Source organism: Phyllobates terribilis, unplaced genomic scaffold (genome assembly GCF_046119375.1).
Source record: "Phyllobates terribilis strain yellow unplaced genomic scaffold, ASM4611937v1 Scaffold_5__5_contigs__length_657084704, whole genome shotgun sequence".
In the NCBI taxonomy this organism is placed as follows: Eukaryota; Metazoa; Chordata; class Amphibia; order Anura; family Dendrobatidae; genus Phyllobates; species Phyllobates terribilis.
In genome coordinates this window covers 43,190,251-43,214,688 of record NW_027362765.1, presented here as the reverse complement: position 1 = coordinate 43,214,688, position 24,438 = coordinate 43,190,251, and the positions used below count along the sequence as shown (strand labels likewise).

General features: G+C 45.2%; 1 protein-coding gene and 1 pseudogene across 1 annotated transcript in view; both read right to left on the bottom strand.

The window, feature by feature from the left end:
- The window catches only part of LOC141270660 (uncharacterized), a 741,199-nt gene that overhangs the window by 704,821 nt on the left and 11,940 nt on the right, over window positions 1-24,438 (bottom strand). The window lies entirely within an intron of this gene.
- On the bottom strand, window positions 9,108-9,751 carry LOC141271426 (uncharacterized; annotated as a pseudogene).

The following is a 24,438-nucleotide window of genomic DNA, read 5'->3' as shown; positions in this document are numbered from 1 at the left end:
CAGGTTCTGTCCTCCCAAAGACCTCCTGTTTTCCAGCCTGTAGAGGCAGCTTTCCGCACAGAATCCATGAAGGATGACTATGTTCGTCAGGCAAAGCAGAAGCCAGAACTCAGTCACAAAATCGGATTGCGGTCCCGCTGCGGTGGTTTGGGACCCCCTGACAGTCTTTGTCCAGCGAAGGTTGAAGAATCCCAAGACATTAGGCTTGTAGGAGAGGCTGCCCTTGGCGTTAGTATTTCCTCTCCACAGATGACCATGACTGTCTCCATGGCAAGTGAAGGCCTCGGATTAACCGGTGTTATGATCTGCTACAGGGACTAAGGAAAGACAGGAGAACTGTCCCTACAATAGAACTAAGCTAGATCCCTACGATGTAACGGGGAACCTGATCCTGCGATCAGACCCGCTAAAGTCCTCGGCTAGTCTGAACGAAGACCTATAGATGTGAGGGAGGGATCCCTACAAGAACTAGGGACTGGGATAAGTTGGACACCTCCTAGCAGAAACAGTAGCAGCCAAAGACAAACACACAATAAAAAGCATAGAGGTCAGAAGACCTAGCAAAACTAACAGAGAACGGCAACAGAGCACCAAGCTAGCTCAAGAGTAGTAAATACAATGAAGTCCAGCAAGACCAGGAGGGCGGAGCCAGATTAAATAGGCAAAAATGGTCATGTGACCAGCAAAACAAAAAAAAAACTAACAGGAGAGTTCTAACAGTACCCCCTCTTCTAAGAGGATCCTCCGGATCCCCTAGGCCCAGGCTTACCAGGAAACCTCCTGTGAAACGCTCTGACAAATCTGGAAGCAGAAACATCATCCGCCCTCACCCATGAGTTATCCTCAGGTCCGAAACCCTTCCAAGCGACGAGATACTGCAAACTCCCTCTATACCGTCTAGAATTTAGGATGCGGGAAATTTCATATTCCCCGTCCTCCACCACCGGAGGAACAGTGGCAGAGGCGTCACCATCAGACACATCAGCTTTTTTCAACAGAGAAACATGAAACACCGGGTTAATCTTCCAGGACGTAGGAACCTCCAACCTAACAGCAGATTGGTTAACTATCTGAAGCACCTTAAAGGGCCCTACGAACTTGGGACCCAATTTTTTAGAAGGAATCCTCAATCGCAGATTCTTAGAGGACAACCAAACCATGTCACCAACAGCAAACAAAACCTCTTGCCGTTTCCTATCAAAGTACCTCTTAGATTTTTTGTTAGCCTCCTGAAGATTACCACGCACATCCGTCCAAACTCTCTCCAAATCACCGGAAAAACTCTCCTCCTCAGGCACAGCCGAAACCAATTTGGAGAATGACCCAAAAGACGGATGTCTCCCAGAACAACAAAAAAAAGGCGAACACCCAGCAGAAGAGGATGTATGGTTGTTAAGAGCAAATTCAGCAAGTGGCAGAAACTCAGACCACCCCTCTTGATTGTCTGCCACAAAACAACGCAAGAACTGCTCAACATCCTGGTTCTTCCTTTCTGTCTGGCCATTAGACTCAGGATGATATCCAGATGAAAACGACAAATGAACTCCCAACCTATCACAAAAGGCACGCCAAAAACGAGCCACGAACTGAGGTCCCCTATCAGAAACAATGTCAGTAGGAACACCATGTAGTCTCACAATTTCCTTGACAAAGGCCTTAGCGAGTGTCTTAGCGCAAGGCAGTTTGATGAAGGGAACCAAGTGACACATCTTGCTAAAACGGTCCACGACCACCCAGATGACCGTGAAACCTTCAGAGGGGGGAAGGTCAGTAATAAAGTCCATAGCCAGATGTGTCCAAGGTGCACTAGGAACCTCCAGAGGGCAAAGCAACCCCGCAGCAGGAGCATGCGAAGACTTGGATCTAGCACACACAGTACATTGGCGCACCCACTTAATGACTTCCTTCTGCCATCCAGGCCACCAAAAACTGCGACCCACAAGTCTCTTGGTCTCAGAAATTCCTGGATGACCTGCCAACCGAGACTCATGACACTCAACAAACAAATCTCTCCTAAAGGTCCTAGGCACAAACAACCTCCCATGGGGAGTGTTAGATGGGGCATTCTCCTGAGCTTTAAGAATCTCATCCTCCAAAACGGAGTCCAAAGCAGCAATCACAACACCTTCTTGTAAAATGCTCTCCTCTTCCTCCTCAACACCGACCATGGGAGAAAAGCTGCGAGACAAAGCATCCGCTTTAACATTCTTGGTACCCGGGATGTAAGTAACGGAAAAATTAAACCGCGAGAAAAAGTGCCCACCTAGCCTGACGGGCATTCAAGCGCTTGGCAGCATCAAGATAGATCAGATTTTTATGATCAGTGAAAACCTGAATGGGAAATTCAGCACCTTCCAAGAGGTGACGCCAGTGTTCAAATGCGAGTTTAATCGCCAGCAATTCCCGATTACCAATATCGTAATTAAGTTCAGTCTCAGAAAATTTTTTTGAAAAAAAGGCACAGGGATGTACTCCATCCTTGTTTTCCTGAGACAACACCGCACCGACCCCCACCGAAGAAGCATCAACCTCAACCAAAAACGGCTTAGTCACATCAGGCTGCATAAGGATGGGAGCAGAGGTGAACCTCTCCTTTAGAAACACAAAAGCTTCAATGGCCTCAGAAGTCCACTGAACCGCATTAGCACATTTCCTGGTGAGATCGGTCAGCGGTTTGACAATAATAGAAAAATTTTTTATGAATTTTCTGTAATAATTGGCGAAACCCAAAAACCTCTGTATCGATTTCAAACCAATAGGCCTAGGCCATTCCTGCACAGCTTGAACTTTAACCGGGTCCATCTCAAAACCTTCACTGGAGATAATGTAGCCCAAAAATCTAATTCTCTGTACAGCGAACTCACATTTCTCCAGCTTAGCAAAAAGCGAATTGTCCATTAATAACTGTAATACCTCACGTACGCTCCGCCAATGAGACTCCAGATCAGGCGAATAAATCAGAATGTCATCCAAATACACAACCACATTTTTGCCGATTAAAGGTCTAAGGATGTCATTAATAAGATTCTGAAAAAATGCTGGAGCATTGGTAAGACCAAAAGGCATAACCAGATTCTCAAAATGACCCACAGGAGTGTTAAAAGCAGTCTTCCATTGATCACCCTCCTTCATGCGCAACAAATTGTATGCCCCCCGGAGATCAATTTTAGAGAACCACTTGGCCCCCACTAACTGGTTAAATAAATCAGGAATCAATGGCAGTGGGTAAGGATTGTGTACAGTAATTTTATTAATCTCACGAAAGTCCAGACAAGGACGTAAATCGCCATCTTTTTTTTTTACAAAAAAAAATCCAACAGCCACAGGAGACTTGGAAGGCCTAATGTGACCGGCGGCCAAGCTTGTCTGTATGTATTCCTCCAAAGCCTTTCTCTCAGGAATAGTAAGATTAAATAAACGACTTTTAGGAAGAGTCGCTCCAGGGACAAATTCAATGGTACAATCATAGTCTCTATGGGGAGGCAAAATTTGTGACTCCTCCTCAGAAAAAACTCTCCAAAAATCCTGAATAGGTACAGGCAATTCCCCTTTATCCACAGCAGCAATACGTCCGTTACAACACTTGTCATAACACTTAGGGCTCCAGGACTTAATTTCATTGGTAGACCAATCCAGTACAGGGTTGTGCAATTTTAACCAGGGTAACCCCAATATTACTGGAGAAGGCAAATTATCCAATACCACCAAATCCAAATTTTCTTGGTGAATACCATTAATAGTGAGGGGAAATTCACAGACCTTATGAGTAACACTCTTCAAGGGAGAGCCATCAACAGAAACCACAGCAATAGGGGATGACAAAGTTTTAGGTTCTAATCTAAGTTTTTCCAAAAATCCCCCATCAATCACATTCAGAGTAGAACCACAATCCACAAATTCCCGAAATTCAATTAATTCATCCTGAGCAGTAGTAGTGGCAGATAGGAATACTCCCTTAGAATTTAAACATGCAATACGGGCATAACTGACCATTTTTTTTTCTTTCTTCAAACGAAGCACACAGTTCTTAATAAAATGACCAGAATTTCCGCAATAGAAGCACAAGCCTTCAGAAAGCCTGCGATCTTTTTCCTGAGAGCGGGGTGTCATCGCTCCAATCTCCATCGGCTCTCCATTGTCAGCACAGACCCTCTCAAGACTCGGAGCTGACATAGCAGAGGATTTGCTCTCATTAACCCTTGCACGCAGTCTCCTGTCCACCCGTATAGCTAATTGCATAGCCTCCTGCAAGTTTCCAGGTGTGGGATAAGCAATCAGTAAATCCTTAACCCTTTCACCTAGCCCTGTAAGAAACAAGCTTTTCAAAGCTGAATCGTTCCACCCCACCTGGGCAGACCACCGACGGAAGTGAGAACAATATTTTTCCACATTACCTGATCCCTGCCTCAAACGTCTCAATTCAGACTCAGCAGATGAGACACGATCAGGTTCATCATACAACAAACCCAAAGCAGAAAAAAAACTATCCACTGATCTAAAGCACGGATCACTAGGTTGGAGAGAGAAGGCCCATCCCTGAGGATCTTTGCGCAAAAGTGACATTATGAACCCTATGCGCTGTGCTTCATCACCAGAGGATCCGGGTCTCAAACGAAAATACAATAAACAAGCATTTTTAAAAGAAAAAAAATCTTGTTGTTCGCCAAAAAATAATTCAGGCAGACGTACCTTTGGTTCCACAAAATGTGCTCCAGAACAGCTACTCACGTGTTGTTGGAGCTTGGCCACCTCCAGAGAGAGTCCCTGCAAGCGTTGAGCCAAATCTTGAACCGAGACCATGATGGAAAACTGGAGGTCTTTCCTTAGAGAAATTTTTTTTTTTTTTCTTTTAGGGCTGGACTTACTGTTATGATCTGCTACAGGGACTAAGGAAAGACAGGAGAATTGTCCCTACAATAGAACTAAACTAGATCCCTACGATGTAACGGGGAACCTGATCCTGCGATCAGACACGCTAAAGTCCTCGGCTAGTCTGAACGAAGACCTATAGATGTGAGGGAGGGATCCCTACAAGAACTAGGGACTGGGATAAATTGGACACCTCCTAGCAGAAACAGTAGCAGTCAAAGACAAACACACAACAAAAAGCATAGAGGTCAGAAGACCTAGCAAAACTAACAGAGAACGGCAACAGAGCACCAAGCTAGCTCAAGAGTAGTAAATACAATGAAGTCCAGCAAGACCAGGAGGGCGGAGCCGGATTAAATAGGCAAAAATGGTCATGTGACCAGCAAAAAAAAAACCTAACAGGAGAGTTCTAACAACCGGAAGTTTCGGGCTTAAATCCTTGAAGAGTCGGTGTCTGATTCCCGTCCGACAACTTCAGAAGCCGGTTTGGGCATTGTCAGCAGAGGGACGAGCCCTGCTTAGAAACAGTCAAAATATGTCTGGACAAATTAAGCTCCAGGTTGGAGCATTACACATGAAGAAGTTTACATTCCAGGTGCTGACTGGCTTACCCACAGGTCGTCCAGAGCCGAGACATCTAGTGCCCGCTCGGGTCTGGAGACCCTGTATGCTGTATCCTGGGGGACTGCTAAGGTACAAGGGGTGTCCAGTCCCCATATCTTCAGGACAGTCAGCAGTTTCTTCTTGTCCACAAGATCAGCTAGTCGCAGACTCGCTGTGCGCTGAAGTCTCCGAAGGAAGAGAAGCGGAGGCGATGTCTCCACACAGTCTCGACGATTGTACCAATGATCTGGCTACTGGTATCACCCCGCCTCTCAGACATGTCATCTCTGAAACCAGTTTGAAGATGGTCCCTAAGCAAGGACCCTCCATCTCTAATAAATCTGGTCTCAAGTCCATAAAGGCGGTGGCTACCTCCGAGTCTCTGCACCCCTCCAACAGTTGTCTCCTGAATTCCCCGGGGTGCCACCTGATAAATGGAGACTCTCCTACACCCGGTACCTGGTACGCCTCCCACCTCTTCCAGTAAGCTTGGCAAAGTGTATGTCATGGCGGTGGTTGCCCCCAAGTCTCTGCACCTCTCCAACAAGGCGGAGGACCTCCAGTTATCTCCTGAATCCACCAGGGTGCTACCTGATGACAAGTGGAGAGAGACTTTCCTGTGTGCTGTTCCTGGTACTTCACCCACTTCATCTGTTGCTGAGGATGGCTTGACAGGAGGAAGCATCCTAGTCACTAAGATTATGAGACTGGTTTCATTTCCTCTAATGGACAGAAGAGGTGGTCCTCTTGAAGAGAAGGATTGGCCTCCAAATTCGCTGCAGAAGACCCTTGCAGGCCTGAAGAAGAGAGGGCGTAAGGGGGGGTACTGTAACATCCCTGGCGGCATGCTTGCATGGTGCACCACCTCCCACCATGCAAGACCGCAATCTTACCCTTCAGTCCAGCCTGCAAGCCGTGTTCCAGTTCATGCTGTGTGCATTCCTCTTGTCTGTCTGCTTAGGGCGGCGGCCCGGTTACTTCCTGATTCTTATAGCTGCTGTGGGCAAACCCCTAATGCGTCTCCAGTCTATTGCTGTCAGTCACTGGATATTTAAACCCCCTCCACCCAGAAGGAGGTGCCTGAGCAACACCTTCACTCAGTTTGTCTTTGCATACTGTATTGCCAGGTCCTGTCCTCTTCTAGTCTGTTTCCACCATTCTGGGGGCTGTATACCCAGACTTGCTCTTGTATCTCTTGCAGTAGCAGTTCCTGTCTGAACTGTACCTTAGCCTGTCATCTGTTGTTCTCTATGTCCGTACCTTCCCTTTTGCTGCATTGTCTGAACCTGCACCTAACTCCTACTCGTTGTCTCTGTACTTCTGTTTGTGAGTTTTGTGTCCACTCGCTACTTCATAGTAAGTACCTTGTGTGTATCTGGTTCTGCTTGTCCCTTTTCCCTTCCTCCGTATCTTCCTGTATTTTCCAGTCTGTTCCATGTGAACAGAGCCCTGTCCTCTCTTCCTTGTCCACCGCACTTGCAGTTTCGCTCCGCTCTGACTTGCCCACCGCTCCGGCGGCTTCTCTCTGCTCTGACTTACCAACCACTCCGGCGGTTTCTCTCTGCTCTGACTTGCCCAGTGCTCCGGTGGCTTCTCTCTGCTCTGACTTGCCCACCGCTCTGGCGGCTTCTCTCTGCTCTGACTTGCCCACCGCTCCGGCGGCTTCTCTCTGCTCTGACTTGCCCACCGATCCGGCGGCTTCTCTCTGCTCTGACTTACCCACCGCTCCGGCGGTTTCTCTCTGCTCTGACTTGCCCACCCCTCCGGCGGCTTCTCTCTGCTCTGACTTGCCCACCACTCCGGCGGCTTCTCTCTGCTGACTTACCCACCGCTCTGGCGGCTTCGCTCTGCTCTGACTTACCCACCGCTCAGGCGGTTTCACTCTGCTCTGACTTGCCCACCGCTCCGGCGGCTTCCCTCTGCTCTGCCTAGCTCACCGCTCCGGCGGTTCCTCTCTGCTCTGCCTTGTTCACCGCTTTGGCGGTTCCTCTCTGCTCTACCTGTCTACCGCAACTGCGGCTCTGCTCCAGTCTCCCAGTCTGTACTGGCCTCTATCCAGCCTGGGCTCCAACCTCCTAGTGCCTCCCTGTCTGCACTCCAGTCGTGCTCGCCAGTACCCCCGTCTGCATACCAGCCGTGCTTGCCAGTATCCTCCCATCTGCCCTCCAGCCGTGCCTGCCAATTCCCACCTGTCAGCATACCAGCCGTGCCTGCCAGTGCCCACCTGTCTGCATGCCAGCCTAACCTGCCTGTTCCTGCATTCCCCGGTATGGGTCAACAGCTGTGATCGGGGTCTGACCTGGAGTCGCACCTGGTCCCTCTGCTCGGTTCCTCCTTGGTTCACGGAGTCGTTAGCCGCCGTGCGACCTTGGTCGGATCGGGTTGATACTTCGTTACGCCCCTCCAGGCACTCCTCGGTTCATGGTACAGTGGGATCACTAATCACGCATACGCCAGCCAGTCCGGGCGTGTGCATAACAGTCGTATTTTTTTTTTGGTTGAACATGTGCCGATAAACTGTAGGGGGGCAATTATTTGGCGCAAATGTCACGCAAAGAGTCTAAGTGAAATTTTAATTTAAATACTTTGGTTCCAAATGGGTTAAATTATGATGTAGAATTATTTGCTTTTTAAAATATATCAACATAATGTGTTACCCAGTATATTGCCAAATTCTCCTGACTCAGGTTTATCTATTCATTGTTTAAGATTTATTGCTAAAGTGTATGTGTTCAAATTAAAATGAGTGACGTATGAATTTTTGGAATAGATTTATATAAATATTTTATTAATTATTTTTTAGGGGATTTACTCAAATGTATGCAGAATCGTTTTTAAAGTAATTTCTTAAAGTTGTAAACTTTATTCATATTTATAATGGTTTTACATTGGTTTCTGTATGTATTCATGGTCATAATCATGTGGCAGATATATGACCCACACAGGGATCATATAAAAGGAGGAGCCCAGCGGCAGTACGGCACCCTCTGACGAAGGACACTAGAGCGCCTCCGAAACGCGTAAGGGATTGGATTAGAAGCTTCGAGCCTCCGTTCCTGTGCCTGTGACGTCATACGTAGTTGGTTGCTTCCTCCACATGCAGACAGCTCAGCCGCAGGTAAGCCATCGGCCGGGGCTCCCTGCGTGCGAGCGCCGTTACTCCTGCACACACGCGACCAGTGCCGGCATCTGAAGCATCTGTGGACACAAAGAGCACCAATACAGTGAGTGAGTGCAGACTTTTTAATCCAGGTCCCACCACCCCCCTCTCATATATCGCCAGTGGATATTAGAGTTGGACTTTTTGGTGCTAAATATATTTATGTAAACGTCACTGGTTACATTTTTTTCTTTGCGCTCACTTATTTGGTTTATGAAACATAACCAGTGAGGTATTGCTTTGGTATACAGTCTCCCACTATATGTATATATGCAATTGTGCATTGATGTGTTTGTAAGATACATGTTTTGACCAACACGGGTCAGACTGCAGGGTTTCTCCGCAACATATGCTAGCTTATCACTTTTAGTTAAATATTTGATCAGTTGCAGACCACCCCATTGGTTTGCCCCCAATTGGCCATATTTGTGGTGCATAAACTGGATATTTTAGCGCAGTGACATTTTTTTCAATTTTAAATCTGATTTTGATTGAAACATTTCCCACATTCTAAACATGAAAATGACATTTCCCCTGTGTGAACTGTCTTATGTTTAGCAAGATCAGATTTACAAGCCCAGCAATTCCCACAATCTAAACATGAAATGGCCTTTCCCCTGTGTGAATTTTCAGATGTGTAGCAAGATTTGTTTTCCGATTAAAACATTTTCCACATTCTGAGCATGAAAATGGCTTCTCCCCTGTGTGACATCTGTGATGTCTAACAAGATGTGATTTTTCTGTAAAACATTTCCCACATTCTGAACATGAAAACGGTTTCTCCCCTTTGTGAATTCTCTGGTGTCTGCCAAGATGTGATTTCTCTGTAAACCATTTCCCATACTCTGAACATGAAAATGGCTTCTCCCCTGTGTGAATTCTCTGATGTTTAGTAAGATCAGATTTCGTTATACAATATTTCCCACATTCCGAACATGAAAATGGCTTCTTTTTTGTGTGCGCTTTTTGATGTTCACCATCTCTTTTGTTATATTTATTTTTCTTAAGAGGGACTGGAGGTATGTCTGGTATAATTGGATGCTGTTCAGAGGTATCAGGTGTGTTACTAGGATCATTTGCATTCAATTCTGAAAACATCTGGTATTTCTCTGAGATCATGGTCCAGTTATCTGCAAAAAAGTATATATTTTTTTTCAATAGACATTGAGTCATTAGTAAAAATTCATCTTGGCTTGCTCCTGCCTCATCCCATTGTCACGTCAGGTGTGGGAAAGACTTAGTGCAACACAGAGAGAAGAGGGAAAGGGAGCCCAGACTCTAGGGAAAGGGGGTGAGTGGAGACCTCCTCCTAGTCTGGCCTAATGTCAGCCTGTCTCAACTACAATCCCTATATTGGCTCTGCACCAATCGCCACACGCGTGCCTCGCCCTGTCTTTCCCTGGTGTGTGGTTAAATCTAGGGATGGGAGGAGATGAGCACTAGTCGATCTCCACTAAAAGCTATAGACATCAAGGGTAGACAAACAGGGGGAGATTGCTTAGCTTTAGACAACTCCAGACAAATGTGAACTCGGCATCAAGCTCCAGAGAGGACGCAGTACTGCTCTTGCTAAGCCTTCACAAGTAGAAATGAATATAGCCGGCACCTCCCTCTCAGACACACCAGGTATTTATACACCCAGGCCAGAGAGCTAATTAGCCAGTGGGAGGCAGCCACTGGGTCCTAAAGACAGCCTCTCATCTAAGAAGATGTCTTTAATGCTAAACGCAGAGATCTCCTGCAACTAACTGCAGGGCGACTGTCTGTCACTTCTGACATACCCGTGACACCCATGCTTAGACGTCCAGCTGCCTTACTTCTCTGCATGACCTTCATTATTTTTTAACTTCATAAATTGTAAAATACCAGTCAGAGACTAATTCCTGTTTCCTAGGGACTCCCTGTCACTTCTGACACACCTGTAACCGTACCCCCCCCCCCCACCATCTACAAGTGGCCTCCAATCACCCAGAACCGGATTTCTCAGGAAAAGAGGTGTGGAATGAGCGAACCAATCTGGAAGCGTTCACCTCTGACGCTGAAACCCACATCCTCTCCTCTGGACCATAGCCTTTCCATTGCACCAAGTATTGTAGAGAACGACGTTGGAGACGACAATCTATAATCCTCGAAATCTGGAACTCCAGATTGCCATCAACCATTACTGGGGGCGGTGGTAGAGGTGAGGGCTCAAAAGGTTCCACATACTTTTTGAGTAACGACCTGTGGAACACATTGTGAACCTTAAGGGCCTGAGAAACTTCAAGATGAAACGTTGATGGGTTAATGACGGCAGTTATTTTATAGGGACCAATAAACCTAGGTCCCAGCTTCCAAGAAGGAACTTTCAATCTTATATTCCTGGTAGCTAAGACAACCAGACAAAGTCATTCACATTCAGGTACGGACCTGGCAAGCGTTTTCTGTCAGCCATATATTTATACCTGTCTCCCATGATCTTTAAATTACTCAGAACATCTTGCCATATCGAGGAGAGCGACGAAGCAAACCGTTCCTCCTCAGGAACTCCTGAAGCTTCTCCCCCACTAAAGGTACCAAACTGTGGGTGATAACGGTATGCACCTAAGAATGGTGACCTGCCAGTGGATTCTTGCCAATGATTATTAATGGCAAATTCTGCCAGCGGTAAGTAGGATGCCCAATCCTCCTCATTTTCAGAGACGAAACACCTGAGGTAGGTCTCCAAATTCTGATTGACACGCGTGGTCTGACCATTCGACTATGGGTGGAAGGCAGAGGATAAGGACAGCTGCACCCCCAGTCGAGAACAGAATGCCTTCCAGAACTTGGAAACAAACTGGGTCCCCTGATCTGACACCACATCGGAGGGAACCCCGTGAAGCTTCACAATCTCATTAATGAACACCAGAGCAAGTGTCTTGGCATTTGGAAGTGTAGGCAATATGATGAAGTGAACCATTTTACTGAACCTATCTACTACCACCAAAACCACAGTTTTGCCTGCAGAAACTGGTAAGTCAGTAATAAAATCCATGAACATAGCATAGCATCCGACCATTTGGAAAAATCAGACGCCTTCTTAGTCATGTCAGTAAGGGGTTTCACAATCACAGAGTAATTTTGAATGAATTTCAGGTAAAAATTAGTAAAGCCCAGAAAACGTTGTAGAGCTTTCAGATTTTCAGGACGTTCCCAGTCAACAACTGCACGGATCTTCTCCGGATCCATCCGAAAACCCAAAGATGACAACAAGTACCCCAAAAACTGCACCTCCTGAATAGCGAAAACATATTTTTCTAGTTTGGCATAAAGTTTGTTATCCCTTAATATCTGGATCACTGGCTTAACATGCCCCCGATGAGTCTCAAAATCAGGGGAGTAAACCAAAATATCGTCCAGATAGACAACCACAAACCTCCCCACCAAATGATGGAAAATATAATTTATGAAATGTTGGAATACCGCACCAAAGGGCATAACCAGACTCTCGAAATGTCCTTCCAGAGTATTGAACGCTGTCTTCCATTCGTCCCCTTCTTTGACTCTAACCAGGTTGTAGGCGCCACTTAAATCCAACTTGGAGAATACCTTAGCTCCTACAACCTGGCTGAACAAATCAGGAATCATAGGAAGAGGGTATGGATCACCGATGGTAATTTGATTTAATTCCCGGAAATCTAAACAGGGACATAGATCGCCATCTTTTTTCTTCACAAAGAAGAACCCTGCCGCCAAGGGCGTAAATGAGGGCCTGATATGTCCCTTCTCCAGACTTTCCTCAATGAAATACTTTGTGGCTTGTGTCTCAGGACCAGAAAGATTATACAGTCTGGACTTAGGTCGTTTAGCTCCGGCGGTCAGGTTAATAAGACAGTCATAAGCATGATGAGGAGGCAAATCCTGACACCCCCTCTCAGAAAAAGCATCCTCAAAACCAGACAGAAAATCAGGTAATATTTCCGTAGAGACAGTAGCAAGGGAAATATCTAAACAGTTCTCCTGGCAGTAATCTCCCCATTCAATAATCTCCCTGGCTTGCCAATCCACCAATGGATTATGTTTAACAAGCCAAGGGATACCCAAGACAATCGATGTGAGAAGATTGTGAAATAATTCCTTGCTACGTCCTGGACAATGAACTGACCCCACCCTCAGTTTTACATTATGTACAATCTGAGTAAATACTTTCTGTGCAAGTGGTGCCGAGTCGATGGCAAAAATGGAAATAGGTTTATCTAAAGTACAGCAAACAAGACCATGAGTTTTCACAAACTCAGCATCAACCATGCTGACCCCGAATCCACTGTCAACAAACACAGAAATGTTTTCGGTTTTGCTCTCTAGCACCACCTCTGCGGTCAGGACAAAGCGGGAACTGCAGTTTGGCCACAAATGCACCCCTTTTTTTATCCAACTCCAGACTGCCAAGAGTTAATCGAGTCTCCTATTGTTTAGGAATTGAAGGACAGGTCCCATCAAACTGTCCCTTTTTTCCACAAAAAAACATAAACCTTTTTTCTTGCGAATCTCTGGGGAGATGTATGATGCAGAGACACCCCCACAATGCATGGGTTTCTCCACCTCCCCCAGCACTTGTTCACCCCCAGACCGCTCCCCTGGCAGAGGTACACAACCCCGACAAGAAGGCCCCGGAGAAGGTGGTCTCACCAGTCTATCCCAAAGGCGTCTATCAAGACATATGGCCAACGACACGGCAGCCTCCAAGGACTGAGGCGTTTCATATACTGTCAAGGCATCTTTCAACCTTTCAGTATGCCCCTCACAAAATTGACTTCTAAGGGCTGAGTCATTCCATTTGGAATCCGTTGCCCTTCTACGGAATTCCAAACTGTACTTCTCCACTGACCGATTCCTCTGCTGAAGGCGACGTAGCCTAGACTCAGCCAAGGCGACTCGGTCAGGGTCATCATAGATGAGGGCCAGAGCCCCAAAAAAATCCTGCACAGACTGGAGACAAACCGAGTCCTGCAGCAAAGAAAACGCCCAGGACTGAGGATCTCCCTGGGAGTAGAGAGATCACAATTCCAACCCGTTGCTCCTCATTTTCGGAGGAATAGGGACGAAGTTTAAAATACAGTTTGCAGGCCTCCTTGAATACAAAAAAACTTGTCGCTACCTCCAGAAAACCTGTCCGGGAGGGCAACCTTGGGTTCAGGCTGGGCAGGCCTACCTGCAGAGACCCCCATATTGCAACCTGTAGCTGTTGATGATGCTGCTGTACCTCACCGCAGAAGTCATTCACCTTCAGAGACAACCTGTGCAGCAGCTCTGCAAGCTCTGCAACTGAATCCATACCAAGGGAGAAAGGGAAAAAAAAGGTCCACGCCCAAAAACACACAAAGAAAAAAAAAAAAATGTCAGTTTTCTTTTTTTTTTTCCATTATTCAAAACGCTAGGTGTGGGAAAGACTTAGTGCAACACAGAGGGAAGAGGGAAAGGGAGCCCAGACTCTAGGGAAAGGGGGAGTGGAAACCTCCAAGTCTGGTCTATTGTCACCCTGTCTCAACTACAGTCCCTATATTGGCTCTGCATCAATCGCCGCACTCGTGCCTCGCCCTGTCTTTCCCTGGAGTATGGCTAAGGCTAGGGATGGGAGGAGATGAGCAGTAGTCGATCTCCACTAAACTCTATAGACAACAAGGCTAGACAAACAGGGGGAGATTGCTTAGCTTTAGACGACTCCAGACAAATGCAAACTCGGACTCAAGCTCCAGAGAAGACAAAGTACTGTTCTTCCTAAGCCTTCACAAGTAGAAATGAATATAGCTGGCACCTCCCTCTCAGACACACCAGGTATTTATACACCCAGGCCAGAGAGCTAATTAGCCAGAGGGAGGTAGTCGCTGGGTCCTAAAGACAGCCTCTCATCGAAGAAGATGTCTGTAATGCCAAACGCAGAGATCTCCTGCAACCAACTGCAGGGCAACTGTCTGTCACTTATGACATACCCGTGACACCCATGCTTTGACGTCCAGCTGCCTTACTTCTCTGCATGACATTGATTATTATTTAACTTCATAAATTGTAAAATACCAGTCAGAGACTAATTCCTGTTTCCTAGGGACTCCCTGTATGCCTGACTACCAGCCATTCCTTGCACCCACTGTCTACTTGCCCAGTATCGGGCTTTCCATTGTTTCTACCACCTTGCTGGTAAGCATAATCATAACAGAATAACTGCCCAATACCATTGAAGGGGTTGTTGTCTTTCAAATAAAATATGTCCATCTCTGTATTTGGCTTTAAAAAAAACTAACTGCAGTGGACTCACCTTCCTGGGGTCAACTGGCGAGTCTCTGCCACTGCTCCTGATGTCTGGCATTGGCTGTGGCGCTGACGTCACATTGACAGCATGTCAGCCAGTCAGCTTACTGATTGGTTGCTGTGCTGTTGATATGATGTCAACCTGGCAGGCAATGCTAGACCAGGGGAGCAGTGATGGAGATGTACCACAATAAGCCACACTTACCACACTCCTCAATATTGAAATTGTAACACCCAGAAGGAAAAGTTGTGGAATTATGGAAATCACAGGATCGAAAAATGGAAACAAAATTTTCAAAATATCTCCATCTTTTCAGTATTGAGTATGACTGGCTTGTGTAAAAAATACACTTACTCGTTTAGTTTGCTATCAATAAGGTTATTAATGGTCGTCTGACGAATGTTCTGCTGCACTGAATGCACTTTTGCAAGAAAGTCCTCAAGATCTGCTGCTGGCAGCTCCCTTTGCAATTGCCAATCAATGATGTTTCAGATGTGCTAAATGGAAAAGAAATTCAGAGACGCTGCAGAACAGGGGAGCTCGTTTTGGCCACACGCAGGAAGCTCACAGTATCACAAGCAATATGCAGACTGGGGTTGCCGTGTGGGTTGAAAAACAGCTCCTGGGAGTAGGACCAGTGTGATGTTCCCTCATTGAGGCTTCTTCATTGCATGGCCCCCGTAGTTTCCAGACCAATCTCTATTTATCATTGCATCCAAGACAAAAACTGGACTCATCACTAAAGTGGACAGATCTTCATTCTAGCCTCCATTGCCATCTTGTTCTGCACCTTGATACCAGGTATTCCTTGCACCCACTGTCTATTTGCCCAGTATAGGGTGAACTAGTGGCTTATAAATGTAAGAACTTTGTAAAACATAAATGAAGTGGTTGTATCATTTACCTTACAGGTTAATCAATGCTATGCTGAGGATTAGTGATGAGCGAGTATGTTCTGTTAACCCTTTCGGCGAGCATGCTCGGGCAAACACCGAGTATCTTCAGCGTGCTCGGGTGTTATGTTTCAGTTTCAGTTTCAGTCTCTGTGTCCATGATTTGCAACTGTTTGACAGCTTTAACACATGTGAGGAATGTCTGTTTCTTAGGCATTCCTCACATGTATTAAAGCTGTCAAACAGTCGCAAATCATGGACACAGAGAGACTGAAACATAACACCCGAGCACGCTGAAGATACTCGGTATTCGCCCGAGGATGCTCGCCGAAAGGGTTAACAGAACACACTCGCTCATCACTACTGGGGATACCAAATATGATTATTTTTAAGAATAGGTGGTGTGATTTGAAGTCCATATTGGGGCTAATGCTTGCCCTATACACATTTATGCCAAGTCCATGGCTCTTAAAGGTTTACATCTCATGAGATATAATTATTATTAATAATCCTCTTCCCCTGATGACCAGGTGCCCCACCAGTCTCCGTGCTTCCTCTTTCAGACGAACTTGTGACCGATTTAACCAATCAATATCCACAGCGGAGACCAATTCATTCCTGCTGTAAATTGGGTTAGGTTCGAGCAATCACTTGACTAAACAGTCAGAGCAGATTGTATAGAGACCGGAACTATATTTTTCTTTGTGAAAAAACTGTATTATTTTAGTTTTGGCTTGTGAAATGTTGTATCTAAAATGTTTTAATACAAAAAAAAATGTTAAAAAGTGTGTTCTTTTGTTTAAGCACTAAATCCTTCGGTCAGTAAAAAGGCACATCAAAAAGTTCTGAGTGAACAAACCCTGAAAATGCAACATATAATTCTATAGGATAATCTGTGACTTCTCTGCACTCAGTGGTTACTACTCACCTGGGCAGTCATCTGTAGGAATCTTCTCTTTACACCGCTTTTTCGCGGAGGTCCAAAGTTACTGCGAATCCTGCCCCGAATGTCAGTTGACCACACCCACCGCAAGTTTCCATAGCCCATTGGTACCCCTGCTAGTGATAGAGGTACCTTTTCAATGGATTGCAATGGACTTGGTAGGGCCCATTGTAAAATCCGCCTGGGGCCACCAACATATACTGGTGGTCGTCGACTATGCCACCCGGTACCTGGAGGCTATACCGCTACGCCACACCTCGGCAAAACTGATTGCACGGGAGCTGTTCTGTCGCCTTGGACTACCTAAGGAGATCCTAATGGATCAGGGGACCCCTTTTATGTCCAAAGTGACAAGGGAACTGTGCAGACTGCTAAAAATTAAACAATTGCGCACCTCGGTGTACCACCCTAAAAAAGACGGGCTAGTAGAACAGTTCAGTAAAACCCTCAAGTCCATGTTAAAAAAGGTGGTTTCTAAGGCCGTAAGGGATTGGGACATGTTGCTACCCTATTTGATGTTCGCCGTCCGTGAGGTACCCCAGGCTTCCATAGGGTTCTCTCCCTTTGAGTTATTGTACGGCAGACACCCTAGGGGTCTGTTGAACGTAGCCAAAGAGACATGGGAACAAGAGCCAACTCCACATAGGAGTATAATTGAACACGTGGCTAGTATGCAGGACCGGATCGCGGCGGTCATGCCCATCATGAAAGAACATCTGTTAGATGCCCAGGCAGCCCACAGGCGCACATATAATAAAAGAGCCAGAGTCAGGTCTTTTAACAAGGGCGATCGGGTGTTAGTACTGGTACCCACAGCCGACAATAAGCTCATGACCAAGTGGCAAGGGCCATATGAGGTTCGAGAAAAAGTGGGGGAGGAAAATTACCAGGTGTATCAGCCCGGAAGGAGGAAACCTGAGCAGCTTTACCATGTAAACCTGCTAAAACCTTGGAAAGATCGAGAGTGTTTAGTTATAGACGTCACTCCGGGCATGAAGCCAGAGAATTCTCTACCTTCAGCCAGGGATGCGTCCGGAGAGGTCAGGATAAGTGATGCTCTCACTAAACAGCAGCGATGGGAGGCTCGCTCACTGGTGCAGCAGAATACCGACGTGTTCTCAGAGCTACCGGGTAGGACTACAGTTCTCCAACATGACATTGTTACTGAACCTGGGGTAAGGGTGCGAATGAGACCGTACCGGGTACCCTAAGCCCGGAGGCAAGCCATCACGGCTGAGGTAAAACAGATGCTCCAGCTAGGCATCATCGAGGAATCACGGAGTGAGTGGGCTAGCCCCATCGTACTGATTCCGAAACCAGACTGATCGTTACGCTTCTGTAACGATTTCCGAAAACTAAATGAAGTGTCGAAGTTTGACCTTTATCCGATGCCCAGGGTGGATGAGCTGATTGAGAGGCTGGGGCAGGCCCAGTACTTTACTACACTCGATCTCACCAAGGGTTACTGGCAGGTACCTCTCACAGAATCGGCGAAGGAAAAGACCGCCTTCGTAACTCCGGAGGGTCTATATCACTATGTGGTCTTACCTTTTGGGTTACATGGGGCCCCGGCTACATTCCAGAGGTTGATGGACATAGTGCTCAAGCTTCATCAGGAGTACGCGTCCGCGTATCTAGATATTATCAGCTTTAGCACCGACTGGCATACGCACCTATCACAGGTACAAGCGGTGCGGGATTCTCTTAGAGCCGCGGGGTTAACGGCAAACCCAAAAAAATGTGCGATAGGGCTAGAGGAAGCCCGATATTTGGGGTATGTGACAGGCCGAGGAGTTATAAAACCCCAAATCAATAAAGTTGAGGCCATAAAAAACTGGCCTAAACCGTCAAGTACAGAGCAGGTGAGGGCGTTCCTTGGCATCCTTGGGTATTACCGCCAGTTTACACCTAATTTTGCTGGGAGAACAGCGGCCCTGACCGATCTCTTGAAAGGAAAAAAAAAAAAATCGGTAATGGTTCAGTGGAACCCTCAGGCAGAAGAAGCCTTTCAGTCCATGAAGTTGGCCCTGTGTGGACAGACGGTCCTCATCAGCCCCAACGTCAAGGAAACCTTCATTGTACAGACAGATGCCTCGGAGGTAGGCTTAGGGGCGGTATTGTCACAAAAAGTGAATGGTGAAAAACACCCGGTCACCTACTTGAGTAGAAAACTTGTCCCGGCAGAGAAAAACTATAGCGTGGTAGAGAAGGAGTGTTTGGCTATTAAGTGGGCCTTGGAATCGCTACGTTATTATTTACTCGGGCGTCAGTTCCGCTTGGTGACGGACCACTCACCCTTGGTATGGATGAGGAATGCCAAGGAGAGGAATGCGCGAGTCACCAGGTGGTTCCTGTCACTGCAAAATTTCAGTTTCTCTGTAGAACATCGCCCTGGGGAGTCGCAGGCAAACGCGAATGCCCTGTCCCGGGCACCCTGTATGGTGGCAAATGTTCAATCCCACAAGTTTGAACAGAGGGGGGGGGATATGTGAGGCAGTGACCGAGATTGTATATGAGGGATGTTATATCTCCCCCAGAATGTGCACAGAGACCTATTAAAACCATTGGAGTGCATTGCAGTCACAGACACACCTGCGGCTACAATGCAGGAATGAAGGTGAGCATTGACCTAGTCAGGCTATCTGGCTAAGGCAGATTAGTAAAAACCCGGCAGGGCCTTCATTCCTTGGAGGAAGGTTACAGGAGGCAGCCTCCTCCCTTCAACCCGGGTTTTCCAGTGGCTCTTGCCACAGGTCCTTTAAAAACCCTGCACTAAGGATTAGTGTTGTTCAGTGTTGGAACCTGCTAGGAGCATAGCAGAAGAACTCAGCAGGACTGTGTATAGCTGAACCCACGCCTGGGAGGGCTCTGCACCCATCAGGCTCTGAGCGGCCCGGCGCGGCCGTTGCCCAAGGCAACCATTGTGTATGGTCTTTCTGTTAACCCGGCTGCGAACCGGAGGACTTTCTGTTAACCCGTTAGTTGCTGAAATAAAAGCTGTTTATGCTGGACTTGCTTGGGTCACTGCCTCAGTTACTGCACGGTGTGAACACCGCCACCTTACACAGAATAATTGACCAATATCACTGAAGGGGTTGCTGTCTTTGAAATAAAATATGTCCATCGCTGCATTTCGCTTTAAAAAAAAAAACTAACTGCAGTGGACTCACCTTCCTGGAGTCCACCAGCGAGTCTCAATCACTGCTCCTGATGTTTGGCATTGGCTGCGGCGCTGACATCACATTGACAGCATGGCAGCCAGTCACCTCACTGTCTGCCTTGCAGGTAATGCAAGCCCGTCGGGAGCAGTGGGGGAGCCGTACCACAATATGCCAGACTTACCACACTCCTCAATATTGAAATTGTAACACTCAGAAAGAAAAGTTGTGTAATTATGTAAATCCCAGGAGTGAAAAACATGTTAGTAATTTGGAAATTATCAAAATGGAAACAAAACTTCTACATCTTTTCAATATAGAGTATGAATGGCTTGTGTCAGAATTCACTTACTCGCTTTGGTTGCTATAAATGAGGTTATTAACTCCATAATAGTACGCTCCACGTTTGGAGCGGGCTCCGACGCTGAGCCCGCACTTTTCCGGGCACGTCAGCTGATCTATTCAGCTGACATGTGCCCACAACAGCCGCTGTTAACTAGTTAAATGCCGCTATCAATCTCTGACAGCGGCATTTAACTCGCGCTTCCGGGAAGCGTGTCATAAGCCCCGCCTATCGGTGACCCCGTCACATGAGTGCGGGTTGCCGATGGGTCGGCATGACAACCCTGGGTCTGCAGGAGACCCCTGTGGTTGTTACTGCCAGCGGTTGGCAGCAAGTGAGCAAATCTGCTACACACAGATAATCTGATCATCGCCTGTGTGTAGTCCATGTGATCAGGCAAGTGCTGTTTCTAGTCTCCCATGAAGACTATTGAAGCATGCAAAAAGCGAAAAAAATATAAAAAAAAGTTTAAATAACTCCCCTTTCGCACCATTCAAAATAAAACTGTAAGAATACCCCCCACATACACATATTTGGTATCGCTAAGTTCAGGATCGCCAATCAATATAAAAAAATAATTAATCCGTTCATTAAAAAAAAAAATTCTAAGCCAGAATTACAATTTTTTGGTCGACACAACATTGCAATAAAATGGAATTACGGGCGATCAAAACATCGTATCTACCCCAAAATGGTATCAATAAAAACATCAGCTCAGCGCACAAAAATAAGCTCTCACCCGGCCCCAGATCACGAAAAATGGAGACGCTGCGGGTCTCGGAAAATGGTGCCATATATTTTTTTTTTTTTTTTAGCAAACTTTGAATTTTTTTCACCACTTAAATAAAAAAGAACCTACACATGTTTGGTGTCTAGAAACTCAGAATGACCTGGAGAATCATAATCACAGGTCAATTTTAGCATTCAAGGAACATGGTAAAATCCCAAAAAAACAACTGTGCAATTGCACTTTTTTTTTTGCAATTTCACATTTGGATTTTTTTTCTTGTTTTCCATTACCTAATATGGTAAAACCAGTGATGCTGTTCAAAAGTACAACTTGTCCAGCAAAAAATAAGCCCTCACACGGTCATATTGACAGAATAAATAAAAAAGTTATGGCCACGGCAAGAAGGGGAGCATAAAATGAAAACGCAAAAACGGAAAATGCTCATGAAGGGGTCAATGGTCATCTGAGAAATGTTTTGCCGTACAGAATTCACATGGGCAAGAAAATCCTCAAGATCTGCTGCTGGCAGCTCCCTTTGCAATTGCCAGCCAATGATGTCTCAGATGTGCTCAATGGGAGAGAATTCCAGAGGACACTTCTAGGTCACACAGGAAGCTCACAGTACCACACGCAATATGCAGCCTGGGGTTGTTGTGTCTGTTGAAAAACAGCTCCTGTGATACTTTGGAGGACTGGCCATACCACTGCAATGCCGAGCTATTAGTGTACCTGAGATGAATATTGGAGGGGTCCGGATACCGTACATTATGTCCCCCACACAGTAATCATGGGAGTAGGACCAGTGTGATGTTCCCTCATTAAGGCTTCTTCATTGCATGGCCCCTGTAGTCTCCAGACCAATCTCTGTCTATCGTTTCATTCAAGACAAAACCTGGACTCATCGCTGAAGAGAAGAGATCTTCATTCCAGCTTCCAATGCCATCTTGTTCTGGACCTTGATAATCCGGTGGATTAGTGACGTATAAAAATTCAGAACTTTGTAAAATATAAAATAAGTGGTTGTATCGTTAAGCTAATAGGTTAATGAATACTATGCAGGGGATACCAAATATGCTTACTTTTTAAATTCCTTTATTTTTAAGAATTGGTGTGTGATTTGGAGTGGGTTTTTATACTCTTAAAGGGAATCTGTCACCCCCTGGCACTTATCTGACCTCTGATATGGGCATACAGGTGATAGAAATGTGAATCTATACTTACCTGTATGTCCTATATTAGAGGTCTGATTGCTTTGAAAATGCTTTTTATAAAAGGATATGACCTTTTGACATACATGTACGTCAAAGGTCGTGAAGGGTGTTAAACTCATTTTTGTTGACTTTTTTCCTCTGAGGAAGCTGGAGTCTCTCCTAATTGATCCCCCTAGCTGGCACTACGGGACGTATAATATGTACCCTCCATTGATGGCCTCTTAATGCGGTCCCTATAACAAACTTCATTTGTGCAATCCTTTATTCCAAATACTCCAACCGTCATATATTTTTTGTTACATTTGGTTATTTTGGTAGACACCACTCTTAGCGCTTTCTGGTGCTCTTTAAATTTATATTTATTATTTATATTTTTTTATTTAATTGTGATATTACATCCATTTTTCTTTTCTGTATTTTATTACTTTACCTATGCATGATTGGAGTTGGAGTTGCTTTTTTTTAGCTTTTTCTGGATAATTTGAACATTCAATTGGCTTTGGTATGGTACACTGTGAGGTTGTTATTATATGGATTTACAGTCATGGTCAAAAGTGTTGGCACCTTTGAAATTTTTCCAGAAAACGAATTATTACTCCCATAATATTATTGCAATTACACATTTTGTTATACACATGTTTATTTCCTTTGTGTGTATTGGAACAACACAAAAAAAAGAGAAAAAAATGGCAAATTGGACATAATTCCACTTAAAACCCCAAAAATGGGCCGGAGAAAATTGTTGGCATCCGCAACTGGATATTTGGTTGCACACCCTTTGGTATAAATAAGTACAATCATTTGCTTCCTATTATCATTACAAGCTTCTTACATCTCTCAACTGGAATTTTGGATCATTCTTCTTTTGCAAACTGCTCCATTTTTTTTATTTGAAGGTGTCTTCTCCCAACAGAAATTTTAACCCTTTTACCGCTCAAGCCTATTTTCACCTTTATGACAAGGCCAAATTTTACAATTGTGAACAGTCAATTTATGAAGTGATAACTCTGGAACGTTTCAACGGATCCCACTGGTTCTGAGATTGTTTTTTCGTGACATATTGTACTTCATGATAGTGGTTAAATTTGTTCGATACGATTTGCATTTATTTGTAAAAAACTGAAATTTGGCGAAAATGTAGCAATTTTCAAACTTTAAATTTTTATGCCCTTAAATCAGAGAGATAAGTGACACAAATAGTTCATAAATAACATTTCCCACATGTCTATTTTTGAAACATAATTTTTTTGTTAGGAAGTTATAGGGGTTAAAAGTTGACCATTGATTTCTAGTTTTTCCAGCAAAATTTACAAAACCATTGTTTTAGGGACCACATCACATTTGAAGTGACTTTGAGGGGTCTATATGACAGGAAAAACCCAAAAGTGACACCATTCTAAAAATTACACCCCTCAAGGTGCTCAAAACCACGCTCAAGAAGTTAATTAACCCTTCAGGTGCTTCACGGGAATTAATGGAATGTGGAAGAAAAAAATAAACATTTAACTTTTTTTCACAAAAATGTTACTTTAGACCCAATTATTTTTTCTTTCACAAGGGTAACAGGAGAAAAGAATTTGTTTAGCAACTTCTCCTGAGCACACAGATATCCCATATATTGGGGAAAACCACTGTTTGGGCACACGGCAGAGTTAGGAAGGGAAGGAGCACCATTTGACTTTTTGAATGTAAAATTTGCTGAAATAATTAGCGGATGCCATGTTGCGTTTGGTGAGCCCCTGATGTGACTAAACAGTGGAAACTAGACCCCTCAGGGAACTTATACAGACGTGTGGTGAGCACCTTGAACCTCCAGGTGCTTCATAGAAGTTTGTAACGTTGAGCCGTGAAAATTAAAAAAAAAAAAAAAAATCACATTTCTCACACAAATGTTTTTTTATCCCCAAATTTTGCATTTTCATAAGGGTAACAGGAAAAATTGCACCATACAATTTGTTGTGCAATTTCTCCTGAGTACGCTGATTCCCAATATGTGGAGAAAAACTACAGTTTGGACGCACGGCAGGGCTCAGAAAAGAAGGAGTGACGTTTTGGAACGCAGATTTTGAGGAATGGTCTGCAAGTTTCATGTCGTATTTGGAGCGCCCCTGTTGTGCCTAAACAGTGAAAAAAAGCCACAAGTGACCCCATTTTAGAAAATAGACCCCTCAAGGAATTTATCTAGATGTGTGGTGAGCACCTTGTATCCACAAGTGATTCACTGAATTTTACAACGCTGATCTGTGAAAATTAAAAAATA